This window comes from Haliotis rubra, unplaced genomic scaffold (assembly GCF_003918875.1).
Source record: "Haliotis rubra isolate DU_JTF1 unplaced genomic scaffold, ASM391887v1 Scf17, whole genome shotgun sequence".
Lineage (NCBI taxonomy): Eukaryota > Metazoa > Mollusca > Gastropoda > Lepetellida > Haliotidae > Haliotis > Haliotis rubra.
In genome coordinates this window covers 547,046-562,500 of record NW_025765669.1, presented here as the reverse complement: position 1 = coordinate 562,500, position 15,455 = coordinate 547,046, and the positions used below count along the sequence as shown (strand labels likewise).

At 42.2% G+C, this 15,455-nt stretch overlaps 1 long non-coding RNA gene across 1 annotated transcript; it reads left to right on the top strand.

The window, feature by feature from the left end:
• The first annotated feature begins 900 nt into the window (after nt 1-900).
• On the top strand, nt 901-13,570 carry LOC124272420. The gene is made up of 3 exons (XR_006897327.1): nt 901-915; nt 5,762-5,765; nt 13,453-13,570. It is a non-coding gene; the product is annotated as an uncharacterized LOC124272420 (long non-coding RNA).
• Nucleotides 13,571-15,455: the final 1,885 nt, after the last annotated feature.

The window sequence follows — 15,455 nt, the reverse complement described above, 5'->3', positions numbered from 1 at the left end:
TATTGAGCCATGAGAAGCAAACCTCAAATATCTATCATATATATCTGTCCCGAGATTATTTCCTCAAATGCTACTGAAAATGTGGAAGAATTCTGCAAAGCGTCCAGAATATTTTATGTGCAAGACACGTTTGCCCCAGACTTCTCGTGAGGGTATATTTTACATACGAGACAGCCCTTCTGGAATGCTATATTGGCAAACGTGGAAAAACGATCAACCCGTCCATCTGTACTCCCCTCTTGTATCCGCACCAGCAATAATCCCTGACCGAGAATTTCAACAACTCGCCTTTAAGTTTACACTATAATGGTCTGAATAATATTTAAACGATATTGTGTTTTGTGCGCAGAATTCCAGACCTTTTGTGATGCGTATGACGTTACTTTAAATCGGGACGTATTTATCATAGTTATGTGTCTGAAATATTTTTTATTACTTAAATTTTCTATGTATCGTTTTCAAATATAGTTTCAACAAAGGACGGGTTATGCTTGGAAGAAGTTACGCCCAAATTGTGTCAACATGGTTTAAGGACTAGGTACCTTTCTTCATCCCGGTTGCATTCCTCTTGCATAATCGCATCTCCGGTAGCAGGAAGCCTTAATAAACATGAAGACTGCACCTCTGACCGGCCGCCGGTATCAAGTGTATCTCAGCATGGGCATCAACGCGAACAAGTGCCCGTGTAGCGGGGGTATCGTGTTATCGGTGTAGATCTGAGAGGTTTTGGCTTCCTGTTCCGCTCCCGGACAGTAACGCCGTGTTGTTGTGTAGGCGAGTGAGTTAGTTGTGGTGGGTGGGTGTGGATGGGTGTGGGTGGGTGGTGTGAGTGACTTGTGGTGAGTGTGTGCGTGAGTGTCTTATGATGGGTGGGTGAGTGAGAGCATTAGCGTGAATTATATTGAGTGAGTGAGTGTTTATGGATGGTTATTTGAGTGAGTGAGTTGTGTTGGATAGGTATCTGAAAATACCTCTGGAGGAAGGTAAATCTGTGGTTCAGTGAGTGAGACAGATTTATCTCCACTCTATTAAGATAAATCCTGGACCTAGTTGACACCACAGTTTAGTTTTGAGGCCAATCGCATGGCGCGATGCTAAAGATAACCTAAAATAACCTCAAAGTATTCTTATAAGCGAGAGAAATCCCGTGCTTGGTTTGCGATTGTGAGTGAGTTTGGTTTTATGCCGTTTTTAGCAATGTTCCAGCAATATCACGGCGGGGGACATCAGAAATGGGCTTCAGACATTGTACCCATGTGGGGAATCGAACCCGGGTTTTCGGTGTGACGATCGAACGCTTTAACCACTAGGCTACTTCACCGCCCAGCTGGGTTAGAGGTAGGAGAGAGAGAGATGATGACGTCACTTCCGAAACGAAGCTGTCGTGGCAAATGGATCACATTATTGTTCCTTCACCCAGCCCTTTCATCAATACTAAAGCCCTTAATGAAGCAAGTCTCGATCTTGCCATCTCAATGGGGGTTCCTCTAGATTTCCAATGGAATTATTTCTGTCAAAATAATAGCATGTTCAGAGACTAAGCGTTACAATGCATCTGGCCAGAGAGTATATACTTGTATATAGTCTCTGATATAGCACAACATGCTTGAAACATGGTCTGTGTAATCAAGGCCGGGATACCAGCTGATGTTACACCTAATGATAGAATGATGTCCTTGTGATCAGTTGATTGCCACAGCCTCTGCCTTCACGTACTATTATTACTATATCATATATATATAGGTGATCGTGTCAAGTTGTACTTGGACAACGTCATCATCTGGCATTACGACGATGACTGTATTCCCTGCTGAAATAACTTAACGGTGACGGTGTCCTGTGGTACTTGGACAGCGGACATCTGGTGTTATGACGATCAAAGTGTCTTCTGGTTTCAATAATATACTCAGTGGGTAGTACAGTCGTGTCCATCCGTATTATGACAACAGTTTTGGTTTGTGCTACGACAACAGTTTTGACTGTGTGGCGGCACTTTACGAACATTATGGCGTTGTGCTACAAGTAGTGTGGCGGCTTACAGCTGGCTTTTATGATTATGTCTTTCCGGGATTATGCTGCAGGCTACTGATATTATGATGATTATCTTCTAGTTGCATTGCTGAAGACTACTGGTATTATAATATATTGCTATTATAACTATGGTATTGTGATATCATGAATGAAGTCTTCTGGCATTATAGCTCTCCTCTGATGTTAGTTTGTTATTCTGACTATGTTCGTATTTAGTAGTATTACGAAACAAGCTTTAACAATCCAAAACAGCCTTAAACGACTCACTGCCGTTTCCAGCCCAGCCTGGGTCCCTGGGTCTGTTGCGCCTGCGCTAACGCTTCGACGCTGAGCGGTAGCGCAGGCGCAACAGACCCAGGGAAACAGGCTGTTTCCAGCCCTTCACTCAGTTTGTCACACTTAAGCTGAAGTTGTAATCCGAAATCCAAATAATTCACCTGGTCAAACCTAAACGGTACTGATTATCTCTTTGTTAAACGCCAGGCATTACAGAGCCTTAAGAGAGAGAGGACAACCCGAAGTGGTTAATCCAAAATAACACCCAAGTATATATGGAACCTTTGTACACGCACATGTGGAACACGTGCTCGGTGTTGATGGCAACTACAACAAAAGCCATCTACGACGGATGTAACGACATCCAATACAGCAAACCCTTCTGAAACTAGGTCACTTCGTAAAGACTCCATACCGTGACGTAGGATGTCATTGTTTGAATGCCAAAAACTGGATGGAACGGGTGTTCTGATGTCCCTCAGTACATCCGGGGCTGGTGCAGGTTACCCCGTTATACTGCGCCATCATGTAGTGTGACGGTCGAGTGGTAAGTTAGTCAACAACACGAAATAAAATGTAATAAAAATAAGACCATCTTTCCCAGGGCGAAGGTCAATGTCTTTGTCCATTATTTGTGATGAGAAAGACGGACATATATCAAACCATGACTAATGCGTACGTGGGCGTGAGGAGACAGCGGGGCGACAACCATAGTTATCTATCGTACCGTCTCGCGCACGTAAAACCAGTCATTCTCATATTATGAAATAAACGACAACATAAACATAATGGGGCTATGTCAGTGTAAATCTTAACATCTGCAGCGAAATAAATCTAGTATGATATTAAATGTTTCTAAGTATTTTCAGATGTAGATTTATCTGGTCCAAAAAACCGTTAGGTAAATATGCCACTGAGTTCGTTCTGGTCTCAACGTGGCTCTTAATCGCTACGAAGAAAACGCGCAGCCACTTCCTTCATGGTCTGATAATGATTTATTTATTATTTCTGTAGAAAGGGAAGAATTTCTAGTTTTCAAACTAAACATATTGTTTCACACAAGCTCTGACAAGAAAGTAATATTCCCCTACAGCTGGTTCCAGGGTCAACTGCTTACACTTGATAGAAACTCACCCGATCTATTTTCCATACGACTTGTCACAGGTCACACAAACCTCAACCGCTACAGGGAATTCCTTGATATAACGTAACCCGTATAGCGTTCGAGACAGACCCTCTTTATTGCAGGAGTATATAATATAAGCGCTATCAAAAAGACACAGGCGCCCTTTGAGAACGCCGGAAAGTCATGATCGAATCCCTAATATCGTTTCTTGGTTACCATGCCCGTTTCGGTGCTTTCTCCAAATTGGTAAACGGAGACCTGCGGGTTTTCCTCCAACGGTGTGATGTATCTGAAATTGATGAATAGTAATTCTGACGAAGTCTAGAGAAGCAGATAGTTCATCTAAGGACACTATTCTTTAAATTGTACTTACTATTTAAATAACCCAGGATTTAAGCCTTTTCATTATAAACTTGTGCACGACCTGGTCAAACTTCGGTTTGTTATATGGCCACTGCGTAACACGGCAAAATTGCACGAAGGGATAAAAAAAAAATCGGCTCCACCGGAATAAAATGTGGTGCTTGAAGAAAACCAACCCCGCCCTGACATGACCCACCCACCGCCACAAAGTTGCGTTCTCATTGCACTCTTCCATTTTCCTCTTTTCTTCATCCCGGACTTGACCCGAGAAGATCCGGGTTAGAATTGATCTTCAAAACCCATGCTGTTGTAAGAGGCGACTAACGGGATCGGGTGGTCAGGCTCGCTGACTTGGTTGACACTTGTCATCGTATCTCAATTGCGTAGATCGATGGTCATGATGTTGATCACTGGATTGTCTGGTCTAGACTCGATTAGTTACAGACCGCCGCCATATAACTGGAATATTGCTGAGAGCGGCGTTAAACAACAAACAAACAAATGAACGAACGAACAAACAAATCTACCGCGGATTTTCAGATGCTGTTGTTTAATGGTGCCGCTTGGTATCATAAACTTATATTTTAGACCGAAATGTATATATCGTTATATCGGTTCAAATATTTTCTCAAAATTGCGTATTGCTAACATATATTCAAACTGGGGTAAAACAATTAGAATTACGTGATCCAAGTCACGAGAACAAATCGAAATTTCGAGAAAATAGTTGAAAAACCGAAAAATAATCAAAGCGATTCAATAAAAAAATCCTAATTTCGAAACAAGAAACAAATATACCATTCAAAAAAAGTAGGGGATGTTCCATTTTACGAGCATACCACTAGCCAATGCCAATGCATATGAGATAAAGTTATATATATCCATACAGATTAAACATTTCCAAAGGAATGGAATAAATTGTCACATTTTCCTTAATTTCTCTTCATCATCTGTTTCCTCCTTGGCTTCATCATTTGCATTTTATCAATCTTGTAAATTCAATATCCCCTACTTGTTTTTAATGGTATAATTGAAATAATGAGATATTTCGGACGAAAAACGCAATTCATACTATCATTGAGGCACAATTATAGGCTGTCGTAGCTATCAAGTCAGTAGCGTCATCGGCTGATTGAACTGTCAGGTACCCATGGATGTGCTTGTCTCAGCAAGACTTTAGTGTTCTATGGGTGCACATTTGCTTTGATATTTGACATATTGAGCTTTCGACATTTTGCTCAAGAGATTGGAATATATATGTTTTCATTATCTTTTTTTTGTAAAGGTTATAACGAACATGTTTAAGCTTTCTGATATGTCTGTTAGCCGTGAAGATCCGGGCTAGAATTGATCTTCAGCAACCCATGCTTGTCGTAAGAGGCGACTAACGGGATCGGGTGGTCAGGCTCGCTGACGTGGTTGACAAATGTCATCGCATCACAATTGCGTAGATCGATGCCCATGCTGTTGATCACTGGATTGTCTGGTATTACTAATTTGGGATAAGACAATATAAAACAGTCATTCGTATTACCGTTTGCAACTGTCTGAAAATGTTCTTCGTGATTGTTAGGCAGAACACAAACAAACATCATACTGATAAAACTCAAATATGTTTAAAATTGGCAACAGTACAGCTTTCTTTAACAGTTTTTTAAGCGTACAAGACTTGAGCAGTTATACACGATAATTCCTATAATAATAAGAGTGAGTAAGTTTAGTTTACGCCCTTTTTAGCAATATCCCAGCAATATTTACGGCGGGGGACACATATATGGACTTCACACATTGTACCCATGTGGGGATCGAACCCGTACCTTCGGCGTGACGAGCGAACGCTTAACCATTAGGCTAACCAATAAGAAACGACATCACCAGTTGTGAAAGGTGTTAAGCCCCTCAGCGAACCAAAACGTCCCATCAGTCTATCACTCTACGATTATTCGATGTCTAAAGTTACCCTAGATGGGTCCTTCATACTACCATCACTCATTGAATAGCAATATTGCTAAAAGCGGCGTAAAACTAAACTCAGTCAGTCAGTCATTGAATAGCTATAGGATTGGCCAGATCTTGCCAACGCAATCTAAAACATCAATGTATAAGCTTAGCTCTCTCGCTTGTGTATACAAAACTGCAACGTCAACATGGAGATATCATTATAAAAACATAATTATGCCTGACTATCTAAATATTTATAAGCAATTAAAAAAACGTATTCAAATGATAATGATTTAGTCGAGGTATCTTCAAAAGCGAGCAGTATACGGCCATTAACTTATTATTAAAGTGTAGGTGATGCAGTTTGCATTCTTTGTGTCAAAGTCGGCAAGATGGAGGTGTGTTTAGATTTTAAGATACGGTTAGATGAGAAGGAACATTGAATAGAATATAGTTTGCAGAATGTCATGAGAGGATCCGCTCATGCTGGTTTTATAGACTTTTTGACAATTGACAGGAAAAGAAAGATGAATGGGACTGGTTATATGTATGGTGGTAAGAGCCTTTACGTCAGTGATTGCCGCCATGCTATTTCGTACTTTACTTGAGAAGTATATCCACCTTGGGATAGCGGTGTCAATATAAATTGATTCATATTCAGTGGTGGAGTATTATTTTTGATCTTTATTACATAATTATTGTTCCAGGTATGACAGCCTGGAAGAACATAAACTTTTGTTATACAGGTAAGACGCCATTTTTGTTATACAGGTAAGACGCCATTAGTCTGTCTAATAATCCCTCAACCCCGTCTCATGTGCACCTTTTCATGTAAATGGAGCGATTTTGCTAAAGTACATATTTAGGGACTACAGGGTTAGTGAGTGAATATAGTTTAACGCGGCATCAGCACTGAATTCATCTGAAGGCTAAAACATTTTTAAGGGATTTTATTATAAATACAGGATTTAACTTTTGAACCATACATTTTTATGCCAAAATCAATTTACATGACTATTCTTAAATTTAGAACTAGTAACCATTATCTACCTGTTGAGACTGGCCGGTGGACAAATACTCCTAGATATGATCGATTATGCAAATGATGTAACTCACCCACTGTTAGTGATGAGTTTCACTACCTTTTCAGGTGCCACGATCTTCACCAACAGCGACAGCTGTATATACCTCAGTATGTCAATACCTGGCCCAACCTTTATACACTGAAAAGATTACTATGTTCAAAGAAAGCTAAAAATGCCAAAGATTTGACAAAATTTATGTAACGTATCAATAGAAGTTTAGATATAAATACATGTAATTAAATGTTTGTATCATTCTCTAATGAGATCCTTGTATATGAATATGTATGTATATTGTATTGTACATTATCCTGCCTCAATTATATCTCTCCAGTGCCATCTTGGTGTATGTGTATACAAGTTGTTTTCTTCACTCATGTACCACCGTTGGTGGAAGTTGAGAAAAATAAAACCCTCGAACCTTCGTTAGGCTGTCGTGGATGGTGGAACGTTAAGTTTTTTGTTTGTTTGTTGTTTAACGCCGCTCTCAACAATATTCCCTCTGTATGGCGTCGATCTGTAATTAATCGAGCCTGGACCAGACAATCCAGTGATCAACATCGTGAGCATCGATACACGCAGTTAGGGATGCGATGACATGTGTCAACAGAGTTAGCGAGCCTGACCACCCGATCCAGATAGTCGCCTGTTACAACAAGCATGGATTGCTGAAGATCAATTCTAGCCCGGATCTTCACGGGTCGAACCGTTAGCATGTGGCGGTTGACACAACTTTGAAGAGTATTTCTGTGACGACATATCGGCAAAGGATGGGAGGGAAGCAGTAAGTGTTGAAGATGACGACTTTATAGGTGTCATTGTAGTCGGTTTCATAGTCCTTGAACTGAATTCTTTCCCTTCGGAACACCACCCTTTCTACAAGGTAAAAGCCCTAAATGGAGACCTAAGTTGAGCCCTAAAAGGAGCAGGTCCAGACTCTTGATTTTGGGGGGCGGTGGGGTAGCCTAGTGGTTAAAGCATTGGCTCGTCACGCCGAAGACCCGGGTTCAATTTCCCACATGGGCACAATGTGTTAAGCCCATTTCTGGTGTCCCCCCGCCGTGATGTTGCTGGAATATTGCTAAAAGCGGCGTAAAACTAAACTCAATCAGTCAGTCTTGGTTTGGGTTCTGAATCTCCTATTTCACTAGGGCTCCGTTCCAACTTAAAGGGAGTATTTTTTTGGTCAATATTATATGTATTTTCCGAGACTAAGCGTTAGTTTGATGTCATGCATATAGTCCTTTGACCTACCCCCTGGCACACAAAGATCATATTCATGCTGAATGTAAGATTCGAACACCGAACCCTGAAACGATTAAAGGTTTAAACTGGACAGTTATCCAACTGTTTCTTTGTCATTATCCCGAAATGAGTTTACCGGATGTCTGTTCGCGGCATCCTGCGTTGTCTTGATGTCTCGATCCAGAGACACACAGCCGTCTCAGCCGCCTTTTCGGTATCAAAGTATACATTTCCAACGTATAATTTATACCTTCGATTGTATATCTGAGCTATGTCTGTTTCGAACTGTGGTAAATGCAAATCGTTACTATTCGACACCCTGGCAAGTTTCAATTGTAGTAGTAGTAGTAGTAGTGGTGGTAGTAGTAGTAGTAGTAGTAGCAGTAGCAGTAGCAGTAGCAGTAGCAGTAGCAGTAGTCGTCGTCGTCGTAGTAGTAGTAGTAGTGGTAGTAGTAGTAGTAGTAGTAGTGGTAGTAGTTGTAGTAGTAGTAGTAGCAGTAGTAGTAATAGTAGCAGTAGTGGTAGTAGTAGTAGTAGTGGTAGTAGTAGTGGTAGTAGTAGTAGATAGTAAGTAGTAGTAGCAGTAGTATATAGCATGAGCAGCAGTAGTAGTAGCAGTAGTAGTAGTAGCAGCAGTAGTAGTAGTAGCAGCAGTAGTAGTAACAGTAGCAGTAGTAGTAGTAGTAGTAGTGGTGGTAATAGTAGCAGTAGTAGTAGTAGTAGTGGTGGTGGTAGTAGTAGTAGTAGTAATAGTAGCAGTAGTAGTAGTGGTGGCAGGCAGTAGTAGTAATAGTAGTAGTAGTAGTAGTAGCAGCAGCAGCAGTAGTAGTAGTAGCAGCAGTAGTAGTAGTAGTAGTAGTAGTAGCAGTAGTGGTGGTAGTGTAGTAGTAGCAGTAGTAGCAATAGTAGTAGTAGTAGTAGTAATAATAGTAGTAGTAGTAGTAGTAGTATAAGCATGAGCAGCAGCAGTAGTAGTAGTAGTAATAGTAGTAGTAAATAGTAGTAATAGTAGTAGTAGTAGTAGTAGTAGTAGTAGTAGCAGTAGTATAAGCATGAGCAGTAGTAGAGCAGCAGTAGCAGCAGCAGGAGTAGTAGTAGTAGTAATAGTAGTAGTAGTAGTACTATATTTCTAATTATCCATCGGTATGTACTTCGAAAACACACAGAATATAAAAACAGTTACTGTAGTAAGCTAGCTTTGTTCAGCCTTGAACTGCTGTAGTCACTGTAGCAAGTTGTGTTTCCCCTGGACTTCCCCACACTCCTGTGTCACACAGCGATATTTACTGTTCAATAGCACCGGACAATAGCCTAATCTATACTGTACACTGCCACCTGGATTAGCGTCACCTTTAATCTTTCGCATGGCAGTTGTGAGCACCTTGTTATCAGCTGTTGCACAACCCTGTGTACACAACTGCTTTAACTATTAGGGAGGGAGGGACTTTAATCCGAGGTAAACTTACCACTGGGTCGTGAACTTCGTACATCTTTCTCTAGCCCGGCTATGATATTGTCTGGACTACAGCGCCTCCTAACCGTGAAGATCCGGGTTAGAACTCGTCTTCAGCATCCCATGAGCCTACTTAAGAGGCGACTGACGGGATCGGGTGGTCAGGCTTACTGACTTGGTTCACACATGTCATCGTATCCTAATTGCGTAGATCGATGCTCATGCTGTTGATCACTGGATGGTATGGTCCAGACTCGATTATTAGATCCGTCGTCATGTCATCTGGAATATTGCTGAGTGAGGTATTAAACAACAAACTTAAACAAAACACGCGCCTCCTGTGTGTAGCTGTGCCAGAACCAACGACATACCATAGTACCCCATATTAGAGAGGATCTCGCCGAAGACCCGGGTTCGATTCCCCACATGGGCACAATGTGTTAAGCCCATTTCTGGTGTCCCCCGTCGTGATATTGCTGGAATATTGCTAAACGCGGCGTAAAACTAAACTCAGTCAGTCAGTCAGTCAGAGAGGATCTCTGTTCGTGCTAGCAATCACTGTATTCTTGGTCAGGGCCCCAGTCCCTAAAGCGTGCGTAGGGTAACGACCCATCGTAACTCGTTGCTTAATCTTAGGCTTACGGATGGCATGGAGCTACGAACACTTTGTGATAGTTATTCAGAGTTGTATCCCTTGGGCGTGTCAGGACCCTATATCCCTGGGCTTAGATTTTCGAAGTTCTCTTAGCGCTAAGATACTAGTAGTCGTAAGTTAATGTTAATGTATGACACTTACGACTATCTTAGCGCTAAGAGAGCTTCGAAAATCTAGACCCTTGTTCGCACTTATTCTGATCCTTGATTTGTCAGCACTATACCTGCTCACGTAGTTTCCACATGAAGAAGTAAAGACTGCTTCACTTAGGGATTTCCTAGCGGAAGTTTATTATAGCAACCATTTAGCTGCTTGAGACGAATGAGGAAACACATACCTATTTGTCTTGTATGATTCCCAACGTCACACCTATAATGACACGTAGTTTATGGCCCCAACACCCTTCCGAGCAACCGGTAAACGACTGTCAACTCGATCACGTCGTATCGTCTAATACCCTTAATTTGCGACTTTGTACAATCATTGACTAAGTATCAACTAGACGGTATAAACTTAAGATCCAATGCGAATAATCCTGTAATACGTCTCCGCCCCGCACCTCTGTGGAGTTACCAACACGGTCCGAACCCTCCTACTGGCTCAGGTGCGGTGTAGAACACTACGATGTCTCGAAGGTGTCACACCTTGCCCCGGAGTTGAGGTTATGAATCCGGTGTGGCGCTCCGGTCTGGGGTGTGTTAAGGGTTAGGGGATCTTCGCGGTACATTAGCTACCCGGGGTTAATCCGCGGTAAGCCTTTCTACGCCTGTCTATCTCGCACTTATATGGGAACAACAATAACGAGGCAGTGTTGTTAAGGGTGGTAGACAGAATGTCCCGCCAGTGGTCAGCTTCTCACAATGACAACAGTAGCTTAGCGTCTGACCATTGGCGTTGTTTGACCGGTGGAGGAACCAGTGGCCGCGTACCCGTCAAAACCGCTGAACTGATTAAACGGGTATTTCGGGTGTTGCTGACGTCTTGAATTACCAGTATTTGAACAAAAGAATCTGGAAGTAATTGGGGAGTTCTTGGTTAAAGTGTACTTGTGTTATCCAGATGTGATTTTTCAGGTTATGGAAAGGGGCGTGTGGCCGAGCGTCTTGTATTCATGGACATTCAGACCCATTCGTGTCATTCCGGGACAACCGAGGGGCGAATGGTCATCAAAGGGTCGTGCAGTTTGTTCACGTCGGAAACGAACCATCTTCGGTTATCCAGAGTATTATGTTTCAAATCTTCACCCCATTGCCACTAAACTTCAAGGGGCGGTGGGGTAGCCTAGTGGTTAAAGCGTTGGCTCGTCACGCCGAAGACCCGGGTTCGAATCCCGACACGGGTACAATGTGTGAAGCCCATTTCTGGTGTCCCCCGCCGTGATGTTGCTGGAATATTGCTAAAAGCGGCGTAAAACCATACTCAGTCAGTCAGTCTAAACTTCAAAACTTCCAGAAGTGTTTTAGCTTCTCAATCTCCCTTATCACTAGCTTAAAGCAGAATCTCTCTTGCTCATGAGTGTAATGTACTGGTCGTGAGGGAAGGTGGTGGTGCTGGGACAGAACGGGTCTGTGGGGAGGGTGCTGTTCGCTGAGGAACTCTCGTTGTGACGACTTGAAAGGTAGTGGCTATAGTCAGTCGGGTGGCGGGTGGTGTGGGTTGTATGGTGGTATGTAAGGAAACAAACACACACCACTGCTACTTTATCAGGAACCCAGTGTTTTCTAGCGTCCGTTTGGCCATCTTCACTTCGAGATGACGGGGCGGATAGAAAATATGTACACAACAGCCACTCTCCATATACATGTACACACCTCTGTTAATCTCTGTATCTCGCCGGGCGCAGGAGCGGTCTAATCGTAAAATGTTCACCCGTTTCACCAAATACCGGGTTCGATTCCCAACATGGATACAATTAATGTACCTTACACTTTCATCGCCCTACCGACCACCTCATGGCTGGGTGTATAAGAAATATGTATAATGCTTTGCATTTATATTGGAATTCAAACCTGGGTCCTTGATGTGACCGATGGACGCGTTACTCACTGGGCTAACCCGCCGTTGATGGACTTATGGATGTTATAACAATTTGCAATAGAATTGTAAACTGTCTGCTTTATGAATCTAACAGTGTGACATGTTATCACAATGTACAGTAGACTCCCCAGTCTCAATGTCCATGCCTATCACGAACCATAATTTCTGTCCAAACTGTCTCCTTATAAAAGCATCGCCCTGTTAAAGACCCATTCAGAACGTAATGGCAATTTGTTCGAGTTTGCTCTCCAATTTGAACATTATGGATCCTTGCTAAACCAGCCATAAGGCTTAGCATGCCCCATTAGGTGTAACAAACATTCAACTTTAGACGATGACAGGATTACCCACGGTGGACTATACATACATTGCGGTAGTATCTCGCCACCTCCATACCTACATGGAACATACCCGCTGAAGTATATGACACGCATTGCCCATGCTCAACCACTGCTTAAAACCAGACGGTGTCAGGCGTCTTGTCGGATTCGTGTTTAAATGGCCGTGACAAGCTCAACTATTAAATAGGCCAGTTTCGGTTACGCCACGCCATGTTCATCCCTACAATAGAGGAACCGGAGCACCCAAGTAGCGACCGCCTCGGCAATAATGAATAAGTAGTTACATGGAAGTAGTATTTGTATGTCAGCTTAAATGACACGGGGTATTCACCCTACCCTCAAGAGCCCCCGAGTTCGGTAAAGGGCAGGCACTTAAAGGGTACAAAGTACTGTTCGACTAACGACTATTCTAAACATAAATAGAGAGTTGGGTACATGAAAAAGGTTTTGAGATTTAAATTCAGCTTAGTTATAAATATTAGTTGTGGGGCAAGTAGATTAATACGTCTATTCATGCCGTGCGGGTCGTACAGGGCAGGCAGGTAGAGCTCTTTTTCGCATACATGCATAAATATTCAGAGCGCGAGAGAGAAATAAAAGCACATAGAAGTCGTGCTGGTGCGGAGAGGTAATGCGTAAAGATATTCATTTTAATTTTTTTCACCAACAGGTTCTTTTAACCAAGGGCTCTTTCTCTATCAGAATCCAGCGAAGAAATTAATAAAAATAACCAACCCATTACATTCATTCGTAACTTCTCGCCTCTTTCCGTGACTTACAAGAAGACGCCATCCGGCTTGCCGGAATGACACGAGTAGTTACGAATGCCATTACATTCCCAACCCTTTTCAGATCCAGCAGTCCATACTCAACCTAGTTTGATATTAGATTGATTGAGTAAGCTTTACGCCGCTTTTAGAAATATTCCAGGATTATCACGACGGGGAAAAGCAGAAAGGGGCTCACACATTGTGCCCATGTGGGGCATCGAACCCGGGTCTTCGACTTGACGAGCGAACGCTTTAATCTCTAAGCTACACCGCCATCCTGACTGTCTTGGAGCAAACCAACCAGAAATTGTTTGAACCCATTTTAGCAGTATTTCAGTAAAATTACGACGAGTGGGACGTGCGTATAGATATAAAACATCTACCTGATAAAAAATAAATAAATAAATAAATAAATAAATATTCCATTCTGGGCCATACAAGCGAGTGATATCATGAGCAACGGTCCTCACCATCGATGTGCGTTGACACCCCGTCAACCAGGTTACCAACCCTATCCATCCGATCCACAGAGCAGCCTCATATACGACCAGCAAGGATTGACGGGACCAACTCCACTTCCTTGGGGGCGATTAGCGTTATACAATATGTGTCTGATACAAACAACGACACCTGATCTATTTACTCACCTTTATGGTTTCTGGGATCATGTCAGACACGCAATATCTACGGGAGGGTATGCACCGAATCTGAAAACGTTAATAAGCACGTATTATATTTTAGCGAAAAAATAAAGACATTTAATCCTTCGTGTGGTTTGGAAATCGCGGAAGAAAAATTAAAGCGTATGACCCCAGTTGCGGGGTTCGAACTCACTCTGAAAAGCGCTCGGATTTCTGTAACGCAGATTTGGCCTCGGTAACGCGCGTGCCATTGTGAGCGTGTCAACCAGCATGCGGTCGTCTCGGGCGTCCAAGCCATCCATCATGGTTTGTGTGGCCCAGTGAGGGACGGTCAGACCCAGACATATATCACCTAGCTCTAGACTGACATTTAGCCCAGGAATAAAGTTAATTCATTTAAAATATATCTTCAAAAAAAGAATAAATAATTCAAAAGGAACTGAGAATTGTTCTCAATTTCCTAACGCCGAGACAATCTGGACTTGCCGACTTTAAACTTGAGTTGGTCCTATTTAGTTATATTCTTTGGGTCGTGGAGACAAACAACGCCAAGTTCCACTTCTTGCACATCAGAGTGAGTGAGTGAGTGAGTGAGTGAGTATGGTTTTACGCCGCTTTTAGCAATATTCCAGCAATATCATGACGGGGGACACCTCAAATGGGCATCACACATTGTACCCATGTGGGGAATGAAAACCGGGTCTTCGGCGTGTCGGCGTGACGAGCTAGGCTACCTAACCACCCCCTGAACGAATATAGAGCAACCCTTCAGCACAATTACAAGTGGACTTTTTTTAGATATCTTGTTTTCCCTCATTTCGATAAATTAGAAAACTGAAGTATCACATATATTTTCTTTTTAAACATATTTCATTGTTGACAACAATGACCAATGGGGACATGGAAAAAGTTAAGTCAACCTCCTTCTAAAAGATATTATACAGACATTGGTTTATTTATGTATTTGATTTGAAAAATCATACACATAATTTATTGGGAAAAAAACCAGAAACATTTTAGACACATTGAGAAGAAAAATAAATTGTTTGTGGGCACAAAAAACTGTTCCAAAGCTGTTCCAAACTTGAACAAATTTTTGCGCATGCGCCCGAGTACACGATAGAGGTAGAGTTTCACGTTCTTCGAGTTGGGAACAACATGTCTCCGTGTGGGGGAAACTGGATGAATAGCAGTACATTCCAAAAATAAATTCAGTTTTGATCTTGCACCTTTGAATACCTCCATGTAAGAAAAACTTTTTTCAGTTAAAATATGTGCGTTGGGAACAACGTAAAACTTGCATATGTCTGTCTGGTAGTAGGTAATATTTCTCTCATCACGATATGTCTTAAGTCACGTGAAGCAGCTGTCTGTAATGGAAGACATATGGCATGATAAATCCCACATTTTAGCGTTAATGAGCCGTTCCTGGCAATTTAACACCTTTAAAGTTGAAATCAATTCGATTCCGTATCTCAGAAACGCGACTTTAAG